This window comes from Coenobita brevimanus, chromosome 84 (assembly GCF_032717465.1).
Source record: "Coenobita brevimanus isolate Jiangsu-jjx chromosome 84, ASM3271746v2, whole genome shotgun sequence".
NCBI classification, from domain to species: Eukaryota; Metazoa; Arthropoda; class Malacostraca; order Decapoda; family Coenobitidae; genus Coenobita; species Coenobita brevimanus.
Window position 1 is genome coordinate 5,450,275 of NC_137037.1, and position 10,813 is coordinate 5,461,087.

Below are 10,813 nucleotides of genomic sequence, written 5' to 3' on the forward strand. Positions count from 1 at the left end.
GTCAGACAAGGAAGAGGGGAGGATTCCAGGAAAGAAAGTTTACTTGCTAGCTGAAGGCGCTCGTGGTGGACCCATCAGTGTTCCTCACAAACGAGACAATCTCTCCTTTAAGTGCTCTATTAACAGCCAATTTCCCGGCCCTACTAGACGACACAAAAAAGGCTTAACAAGAGCACTCAAATACGGTGTGAGGTTTGCCTCGATGTCGGAAGGAAGGAGGGGGACGGTAGAAATATCAGATAATTAGGAAATTACTTTTAGGATAAGGAATTAATGTCGGTACTTGATAAGTTCAGGCATTAATTTGCCGGTACAGAACAATTACACAACTATATAAAGGAGTAATGGACACAGACAACATCCTTTACACACTCTTAAGATTACGTACGACATGGAACCGTCGATATTAGAGGTTGGGTCCCTAGTTCAGTTACAGGTGAGGCGGGCTGGTGTGAAGTGACGAGACATATATATCAGTCAAGTGGATCTTACAATTCCAACCGTTTTGTGTATCTGATGGAGTGCCCCGCCACACCATGATGTCTATACCTGCCCCTCCCAAACACCCCCCCACCCCCTTCATTACCTCCCAGACTCAACCCACCTCTGTCTCCCACCTCTTCCCTACTTCCTCTTCCCTTCCATCCCACCACCTCGCTTTCACACCATCCTTCCTGATTAACCTCTCCTTCATCAACAGTCTTTTCCCTCTCCCCGACCACCGCCAACGCGCATACATCCTTCCTCACCCTAATCCCTCATCATCCATCTCCTAAACGTCTATTGGGTTTGGTAATCGATAATGTGTGAGGGATCGAGGAAAAGAAGAGGATGGCAGAAAGAGAAAAGAAAGGTAGAGACATAAATGATGGGGGGGGGGGAAACGGGAGAGAAAGGAAAGGGAGAAGGGAGGATGAGGAAGGAAGAAAAGTGAGAGGATGTGAGATGGATGTGAAAACGGAATGGGGTGAGAAAATGGAGAGGGTGAGGGAAGAGGGACTTCAAGAGAGGGAGGAGCAGGAAGATGAATGATAGCTCGGAATAGGGGGAGAAAAGACGAAGGAACCTTTTCAAGCATCGGTATCCCCCAAATGTTTCTTTCTCCCTGTTTTCCCTTCTCACTAATTCTCCTCCTCCCTAACCATCTCTCTTCCCCCCCCCCTTTCCCACCCTCCTTTCTTCCCTCATTCTTCCCACTTCTTTTTCTCCGCATCTCTCTCTCTCTCTCTCTCTCTCTCTCTCTCTCTCTCTCTCTTTCGTGGCCATGGTATCGAGGAATGGACTGAGACGGGAGTGTGTTTGTTTCCGCTGGAACTCGTGCCACTGGGAGAGAGAGCTGGGCCAGTTGTGCCTATCGCCAGTTCCTGTTGGGCGCAATATAAGGGCCAAGCTGGTGGAACAGAGGGGCGATTATCCCTTCAAAATACCGTAATGAACCAGGGTAGATGCCTCCACCAGCCACCATTTACCGCCATTCTGTATGATATTACGCTGGTTTATCTTAGTTCACCATAAAAACGTGGAAAACACGGTATACGTAACTAGAAAACAAACTGCCGGGACGATGTAGGGTTTATCACAGTTTTTACCATTTTTAGCTCATTTGACAGTGAAAACACAGTTAAAAGCACAAATACATTGCAAAAACTATGTTGCCAGGGGAGAAAGTGTGTGTGTGTGTGTGTGTGTGTGTGTGTGTGTGTGTGTGTGTGTGTGTACTATGGGGGACCTTTAAGTTAACAGGGCAGGCATAATAAACTTGAATTTTAGTAATGGCATGACGGGAGGTGGGTGTGTGAAGCTTTATGGCATAACTGCATAGACAGATGAAGATGTGGGACAGTAAAGGGAAAGAGTGAACACAAAGATGATAACTGTGAACAAGAGAAAAAATAAAAAGGAGAAAAGTGTATGACAAGAAATTAAGAGCACATAAAAAGGAGAAAATGGTGAATAAAAAAGAACGTAAAGGAGAACAGTATGGGATAAAGGGTGACAAGAGGCAACAGGAAAAAGTTAATAACCAAAAAGTGTGAGAAAAAGAGGTGCTCCCACAGCCTTCCATCACAGCAGCAGCCCAGCCAGATAAACAGGCGTCTGAGATAAAGCAGGGAAGCACAGAATAAAATAAGAGAGAAAGTGAGCCAAATAAAGACTAATTATAAGAAGAGAAGGCAGGAAATAGGGAGGAGGCACGCACACAAAAACAACAGAGCAAGCAAAAGAAAGGTCTTCCTACCCTCAAACAACACTAGGAAGGAAAAACCGGATACGACAAGGAGCGGTGGCAGAAGAGAGAAGAGAAAGAAAAGATAGGGACATACAGAATAAAAAACAGCAGAACAGTTCCCATTAAAACTGCTGTAAAACGTGAACAAAATGGCAGAAACGGGTAAAAAGTGTGGCAGAAAAGGAAACAAACAGGCGAAGCAGCGAACACAGAGGAATAAAAAGGTAACCAAAAAGAATGGACAAGGATGAAATTAGAGGAAATAAATGAACTAAGAAGGGCAAAAGTGAAACTAGCGTAAATGGGTAAACAACAACAACAAGAGGAAAACTGAAAAACAAGATATAATGAAAAATAAAGTGTGAAGAGGCGGATAAAATGGGTGAACAGAAACACTATAAAGGTGAAAAAATAAGGCAAGTGTGAAAAAAAGAGGAACAAAAAGGGTGAGGGGTTGAACAATGATGAAATAAAAGACGACAGGTGCTGACCGTACCTCTTTGATGTCGACAACCAAGCCAGGTAAACAAACAGACGGGCAAAACATCCAAGCCTTTTCAGTGCCAGTCCGTGAGAGAATATAAAGCCACCACCTACGTCTGTCCCTGAGAGAATATAAAGCCACCACCTACGTCTGTCCCTGAGAGAATATAAAGCCACCACCTACGTCTGTCCCTGAGAGAATATAAAGCCACCACCTACGTCTGTCCCTGAGAGAATATAAAGCCACCACCTACGTCTGTCCCTGAGAGAATATAAAGCCAATACATACATCTGCATTAACCCCCCCCCCTCCCTTGTCAACTCCACCATAGACGGAGAGAAAAATAAACCGTGTAGCATTAACTCGTTCACCCCTGAGGTATCATATCCTGGACACTGCCAGGCCATTAAATTTACCTAAAAGAAACCTACAGCAATCAAGAGTTAAGAAACCATCTGGAACTCGACGCCCCCCCTAGGGAGGAATCACACCAGCCGCGAGCCGATACATACTGTATATAGCGCAGCTCGAATTATGACCTTGACCTTCTTTCACCAATTTCGAACTCGTGGGAGGTTATCCCTATTACACACCTGTAAAATTTTGTGATTGATATCTTGAGCGGTTGCGAAGTTATCGTGCTAACAGACACACAGACAGAGACAAACTGAAAACAATACTCATAAGAGATTTTCATCCCTACTAAGCACCTGTAAAATTTTGTGATGATAACTTGAGCGGTTGCGAAGTTATCGTGGCAACAGACACACATACCTTGACCTACTTTCATCAATTTCGAACTCGTGATCGACTTTTTTCCCTACTACACACTAGTATTATTTTGTGTTGATATATTGAGCGTTTGCGAAGTCATCATGCTAACAGACAGACAAACAGAAAGACAAACTGAAAACAATACCAGCTTCGCTATCGCGGCTGGTAATTACTGCTTAACCAACATCATCATCTCATGAATATCGAGGTCAGGCTGCTTATTTTCCGGTGTTTTATTCTGGCTACTTCAAGATGACATTAAGCAACTTTGGAAAATTCCAACATTAGGATAGTTAAGACGCTAAATCCCAATGGCTAAGAAATTATCAATAACAACAAAAAATAAATGTATCATGCTGTTTCAGGGGAACATATGAGTTTAACAATACTGTAATAAGCTCAAGCCTGCCTTCAGATGACCCTGCACTGACGGATTATCCAAATCATTTCCTGTAACCCAAGAAACCATATACTAGGCTGGTTGGTAACCATACTACCAAATGAGGCCAGGTGGTCTAGTGGGTTAAGCTGCTCCAGACGGATACGGGCGGCAAGGGTGTTCATCCGAGGGTTGGTTGGGGTTTACTGCTCACATAGGCCTAATGCCACTCAGGGAACAGTTAGGCTGGTCACCCTCGCCTTAAGTGTCGCCAGTGGGTAACCTAGCCATGTGACCCTACGCTCCTGACCGGCCAGAAAAAGACTGCATGACAGACAGGCTGGTCCATATATAACGCTGCTCTTCCACTCCGCCAGCTGCTTTCTTGTGTGTTGTGGGGACGGCTGTGGCAGCGTTAGCAATGGCTGGCTTGTTTAATATATTTATTTCTTACTCCCACTGCCACATCCACGTCCACATCAGCAGCCTGAGCAGTCCCGGGAACACATAACACCAGGTGAGTTTCTAATGGAGCTTATTTACGGGGCATCCTGTATATGTTATTCAGTAGTATACTTACTGGCGTAGTTGAATCCCTGATAAAACTTACTGGCGTCGTTGAATCCAAGATAAACTTATTGGCTTAGGCCCGTACTATAAAAACCCAGAGTTTAGGCAGTCCAACGGCGACGTTCAGTTGTCAGACGTTCCTGAGCGTCAGTCATCCTTACTATAAAAAATCTGGACCGTCAGTCTTGGCGAAACCCAGCTCTGGCGTTTGAATGCCACAACGGTCGCTAGATTGGGCGAGAATGCGCTGCATGAGCACTGAAAGCGCTCAAATTTTGAATGTTCCTTCTGTTTAATAAACCAGACACTTCGTTAACCCATTCTAAACTGTTATTTTTATGTACGAAATAAGTATATTTGTACCAGAATTGGTATCACATGATGGTAGGATGCATAAAGAGGATGCATTTACAAACAAGATACAGTGTAATGTATAGCCTAGACTGAATTATGATTTATCCTACTTTTGCAGTTATTTGCATGAAAATAATTATTGAGATTATCCAGACTTGATTTCATACGAGCAAAGTGAATGTATTATTGCATTCTTCATAGATTTCCATGTTGTTCCTGGCCAGCATGGAGACTAATTTACTTCTTTACAAAGCTGGTTGAATGGTGACATTCATTGCAGCACCAACACAAGAGGGATGCAGCAACGCTCCATTCTTATTCAGGTGCTTCTTTCCACACCTGTCATCCAGCCATGACCAGCAGACCATATTGGAAAATATAGGTTATAAGATGTGTGTACTGTATCAGTTGTTCTTTCAGTTTCTATATATCTAGCTATAGTTTTTTCCCTACATTATTGTCACCTTCCCTGTTTGAGGTATTACTAGTAAATTTCCAGTTAGCTCAGTAATTATACTACTCTGAGATTCACATTCTTTATCATTACCTTTCCCTTCAAGCAGTATGCAATGATTTCCTAAGTTACATGGTATATACAATAGCTAATTATTTCTGTCCCAGTCTGCTAGACAAGCTTTCCTTTTTGTTTCCCAGAAATCATTCCACTTCTATAGTACTTTCATCCAGTTCTGTTTTATATATTTTCAGACTGTTTACTGTTCTGTTTTCCTAGCTTTCTCCTACTCTGGTCATATGCTTGATGTTTGTCTCCTTCACTAAATATTTATCTCATTACTTCCTTTTTGTTAGTCATTGCTTAACTGTACCTTTCATGCTTTTGTATAACCTTTCAACCCTAACCAATATTCCATGACTTTTCTACACCTATCTACTCCTCCATTACAATTACTGTCATTTCTATCCAATTTCTGTAACTAGTTTTTATATTATATATGCATGGAACAGGCCATTTCCTCAGGCCTGTAGCTATTTGTAAGAACAGCTCTTGGGATACAAAGTTCTTTTTTTTTTTTTTTTTTAATTCGCATGAAAAAATCTGCATTTACTAACAAGTTTTGCTTTAAAGCCAACACACGTATGCTCAAATCTGAGTGCTTGATTGAAACAGGCAATATTTCAGTCAGCATCCTAACCAATCAATTCACTCATACCGGTATCTGGTAACCTTACCCAACTATCTTAACTACATCAGCCTATCAATTTATTTTGGTGCAAAAATGAATCACATTTTTCAAGAAAGAACTAAAGTGATTGCACATACTTGTCGGTACTGATGAAAAATTTGTGTCTGTTTTATTATCAATTTCTGAACGGCCATACCACGTTGAGTACACCGCTTCCCGTGCGATCTGCGAAGTTAAGCAACGTTGGGTCTGGTTAGTACTTGGATGGGTGACCGCCTGGGAACACCAGATGCTGTTGGCTCGTTCTCCCTACGTGTCAAGTGGGGTTGGTGGAGGATTAGTGCCCCTCCCTGTAAAACAATTAACTCTAAGCCGTTGGCCACCCCGTTTGGGATACATGGCGTCTGGCAATGAATGAATGAATTGTAAGAGAGAACATTAAAATACGTGAAAAATCCAAACCAAACTAACCATTTACCAACGCTGACCAAACTCTGATATGTGTAATTTCTGTCATGTAATATACTATTGTATATGCACTTCTTACACGTCATTTATTCATTACTTTTCTTAGGCAAGAAGTGTGACACAACGATGTTGTTGGACTAGGGGCAGAAGCTTACTGGCTTCCCCTCAAATGTGCTAACCACAGCACTGAGCTGGCTAACACACAAACTTGCAAACAGTTGCCGTTTCAAAAATCTATTAAGAAAGTACACAGGTAGTCTGAAATACACTAGAAAGCATAATTTAATATCCTAACTCAATATTACGCGCCACGTCGCCACCATGGAAGTTTTTGTTTACTCGTATTCGTTACGGAAGCGTTTAGTCTTGTAAAATCTTATGAACAGTCTTGTATTTTTCATACATTTTAGCCTGCTAGGGAAAATTTTATTCCTGAATTATTCAGTTTTTATAAATGGAAAAACCGGTTATGATATTTATGAATATTTAAATTTGTTATACGAAAGGGGGGTCTCTTGGGGCGTTTATCCTCCTGTACATTCCAATACTATTTTACGCCATAACCAGGTGACGAACGCCTGGCGTGAACAGCAAATTTGTTTTTGGTACGAAAAACAGGAATGTCAGACGCTCACGTTCGTCAATACTGGCGTTTAGTTTTTATAGTACGGCCCTTTGATGAATCGAAGATAAAACTTACTGGCGTAGTTGAATCCAAGATAAAACTTATTGGCGTAGTTGAATCCAAGATAAACTTATTGGCGTAGTTGAATCCAAGATAAAATTTACTGGCGTAGTTGAATCCAAGATAAAACTTATTGGCATGGTTGAATCCAAGATAAAACTTATTGGCGTAGTTGAATCCAAGATAAAACTTATTGGCGTAGTTGAATCCAAGATAAACGGAGTCTCTCCGGAATACATTATACCCCAGCTGGTCTGAGGCGCCACGGCCAACCTTCCACAACTTTGACAACTCACTGCACCTTATTACCTTCCTTACTATACTCCCTTCACAATAACAGGGCCATAATTTTATCCCTTTTGCAGCTTAGTTCTATAGCACAGTCGCTGGCAATGCAAGACAGTACTACGACACAATATCATTTCCTTAGCACTTCTTCGTGACTAGCAACATATTCTCCTGAAGTTGCTCGTATTCCAGTGGTGCTGGAGAGGGACGCCTTCATGTAGTGGCACCGGCATGACCTGACGGAGGAGCTGTCAAAGTATACAAACGTCCCTCAGTTCCCTCCCTGTCCCCTGAGAAGAGGATGGTGGACTGAGGATGAGGGTTCACTCAGGTCTGCAGTCCATCGGGTTCACATTCAGATTAACCTGGGGTTGCTTTTATCAATACTACTACCACCACCACTTGTACCCTTGTTACCGCCAAAGGATTTCAATCAACTACAAACACGGTTAACAGCTGCCCACATACACACACAGTTTATCATTATCGTCGCTGTTACTGATCTCGTTCTTTTTACTTTAACAAAAGACCAATTTTCAAGTCACGAAAATTCAATCGCTAACTTTTCAGACTTTAATGGGGTACTATTTGGGTACGGGCAGCCAAGCAGGACAGCAGGGTTAGGAGGAGGGGAGAAGGGAAAGCAAGGAAAAGGAGGAAAGGAAAGAAGGAGGCAAGAGGAGGGAAGGAGGAAGAAAGCAAGAGGAGGGAAGGAAGAAGGAGGCGATAGAGGAGTGAGGAAGAGAGAACAAGAAAGCGGACGAGAAAAGCAGAACAGCTGGGGAGTATAAAAGGAGACAGGAAGTTTCCAGGGATGGAGGATGGAAGAGATGAAGGAAATGAAGCTGGCAAGAAAGATTATATAAGTATTGAAGGAGGAGGGGTGAAGGAAACGAAGAAAGGAGAAGAGAAGGGTGGAAAGGAGAGGAGGGGGGGAAGTTGGACGGAGGTAGGGAGGAAGAAGAGCAAGAAGAATAAAGCTAAGATTAGAGATGAAAGGAGGAGGAGGAAGAGGAGGAGATATGAAGGAAAAAATAATGATCACGAAAGGAGGAAGGATATAAATAACTGCATGAGAGAGAGAGAGAGAGAGAGAGAGAGAGAGAGAGAGAGAGTGTGTGTGTGTGTGTGTGTGTGTGTGTGTGTGTGTGTGTGTGTGTGTGTGTGTGTGTGTGTGTGGTCAGAGATAGTTATATCCAAAAGAACCAACTCGCACCAAAATTTAACCTCTCTCTCTCTCTCTCTCTCATCTACCGTTACTACTCCTCTGTACTTTCTGACTACATTTCTTCCCCATTACAACCGGCACGCAGCACCCGTCTATGCACACACTCTGAATCCTTTTCGATCCAGCTCTCAAACGCAATAATTTTTCTTAGTACAATTACAGCTTCATATTCCTGGTGCCCCAGCGCCAAAGGGTATCGAACCCGTCTCTCCATTACTGTGCTGTAAGCCATTTCTTCTTTTTTTCCTCTTTCTCCCCCTCCCTCTCCTCCTCCTCCTCTTCTTCTTCTTCTTCTTCCTTTTCTTCGTCCTCCTCCTCCTTTTCTTCCTTATTCCTTTTTTCTTTTCTTCCTAAAGTTCGCAAAGAGGTTGCTCTTTCCAGAAAAAATTACCTAAATGGGTTAAATTTCAAGATCCGTTCATTTTGAGACGCCTGGATAAATTGTGTTTAAAAGACTAGGAATCATAGGTCATGTAGACACTCAAGAGAGAAAGCAAGAGAAGTGAGAAGGGAGGGAGTGAAATAAGAGAGTGACAGATCCTCTTCCATCAGTCATATACAGCAAAGAACACGACTAGCTATTACTATACAATTTAATGTACTCACAACGTAAAGTTGCCGCATTTAACACTTCACCCGAGACACTCATTACTGTAATATCTTTGCTGCCAAACGATTATATTTTTCAAAGTAGGAGGGATCTCCAACAGTGAAAGGATTTACTATGGTGATATGTAACACTTGTATTTCGAAAAGTTTCCCTTAGCTAAATAAAAGGGCCAGGATCAAGCACGTGTATTACATCCTCGGTTTGCAGTGATTAACATGTATTATAGCACAGTTTACTAAATTATCCTGAGTTCTCCAATCGTAAAATCTGCGCTTGATTTTAACATTTTAACCCAAAACAACGGAACAGGATATATCACCGTGATGTGTGACAAAACAACAATTCTGACGCCAGGTAAGTAAAAACAAGCAAGAAGAATATTCCTGCACTTTCCAACATTAATGTCACCCATTTTCTTTATTTATCCTTTAAAAAAAAAAAAAAAAAAAAAAAAAAGGTATCCAATGTATCCGGGTGGGATGGGTCGTGAACTGCACTGATGAACGCAAATAGCTGAAAAAAATATATAAAAATAGTAAACACTCACTGTGTACACACAGAAACAAAGGCACACACAGAAACATGCGTGGGCACTGAAATGCAGAATGAATTTAGCTATACACACACACACACACACACACACAAATATATATATATATATATATATATATATATATATATATATATATATATATATATATATATATACCTGGTATTTATTCACACGAAACTCTAGCAGAAACACCTGCTAGTCAGGTAGATATATACTGAGAGAGAGAGAGACAGGTAGATTAACTTACTAATGTAACAACATTGTGCAGTCAGAACAGTGAAGTGTGAATATTCCTGCAGTGCTTAACATTTTGAAGCACAGGACGAAAACTGAACTACTGTACCATATGTGCAGTTTCAGTTACCTAACCTTGTACTATACTGCCTTGTGTCAGTCATTAAGGAAACATTATTACGGCTCAATCTGTAGTTACTCTTATTATTATTTGTCTCCACCTATTACATAGGTGGATACTCCTGTTTTTACTGGTCTTATTATTATTCAGGCCTCAGAGTCTCGCGACGATTCCAAGAGAACCGGAGACTGTGGGAGAACTATGAAAGGGCCCAGGTTATATCTTGGCATGGGCCATAGTTGATAAGAAAAAAAATCCAAATCTTTTATGCACAGTAGAAAGGCATGTTAGACGGCGTCATATCAATATTATGTTGTGAACGAGATACGTTGGTCGTGTGTACTGGAGATTTCAGATGGACCTGCGCATGGAATCTGAATTGCCCAGGTTATGTGTTCTGATATGAGCCACTGCTGATACAAAGAAAAATTCCAAATCCTTTACGTGCAGTGGAAGGGTATGTCAGAAAGAGTCAAATCCGCATACTGTATGTTGTGAACAAGGTACTGTAAGTTGGTCGTGTCTACTGGAGATTTCAATGTGACCTCCACAAGGAATCTGAATGGCCCAAGTTGTGCGTCCTGGTATGGGCCACTGTTGATAGAAAAAAAATCCATACTTCTCCAAAGGGGTCAAGGTCACAGTAAGAAACGATAGGTGAAGACTAGTGACTGTCCACAGGACAGACGT

At 41.8% G+C, this 10,813-nt stretch overlaps 1 non-coding gene across 1 annotated transcript; it reads left to right on the plus strand.

Annotated features, from left to right (window-relative positions):
- The first annotated feature begins 6,118 nt into the window (after positions 1-6,118).
- Positions 6,119-6,237, plus strand: LOC145410296 (5S ribosomal RNA). The gene has a single exon (XR_013899259.1). It is a non-coding gene; the product is annotated as a 5S ribosomal RNA (ribosomal RNA).
- Positions 6,238-10,813: the final 4,576 nt, after the last annotated feature.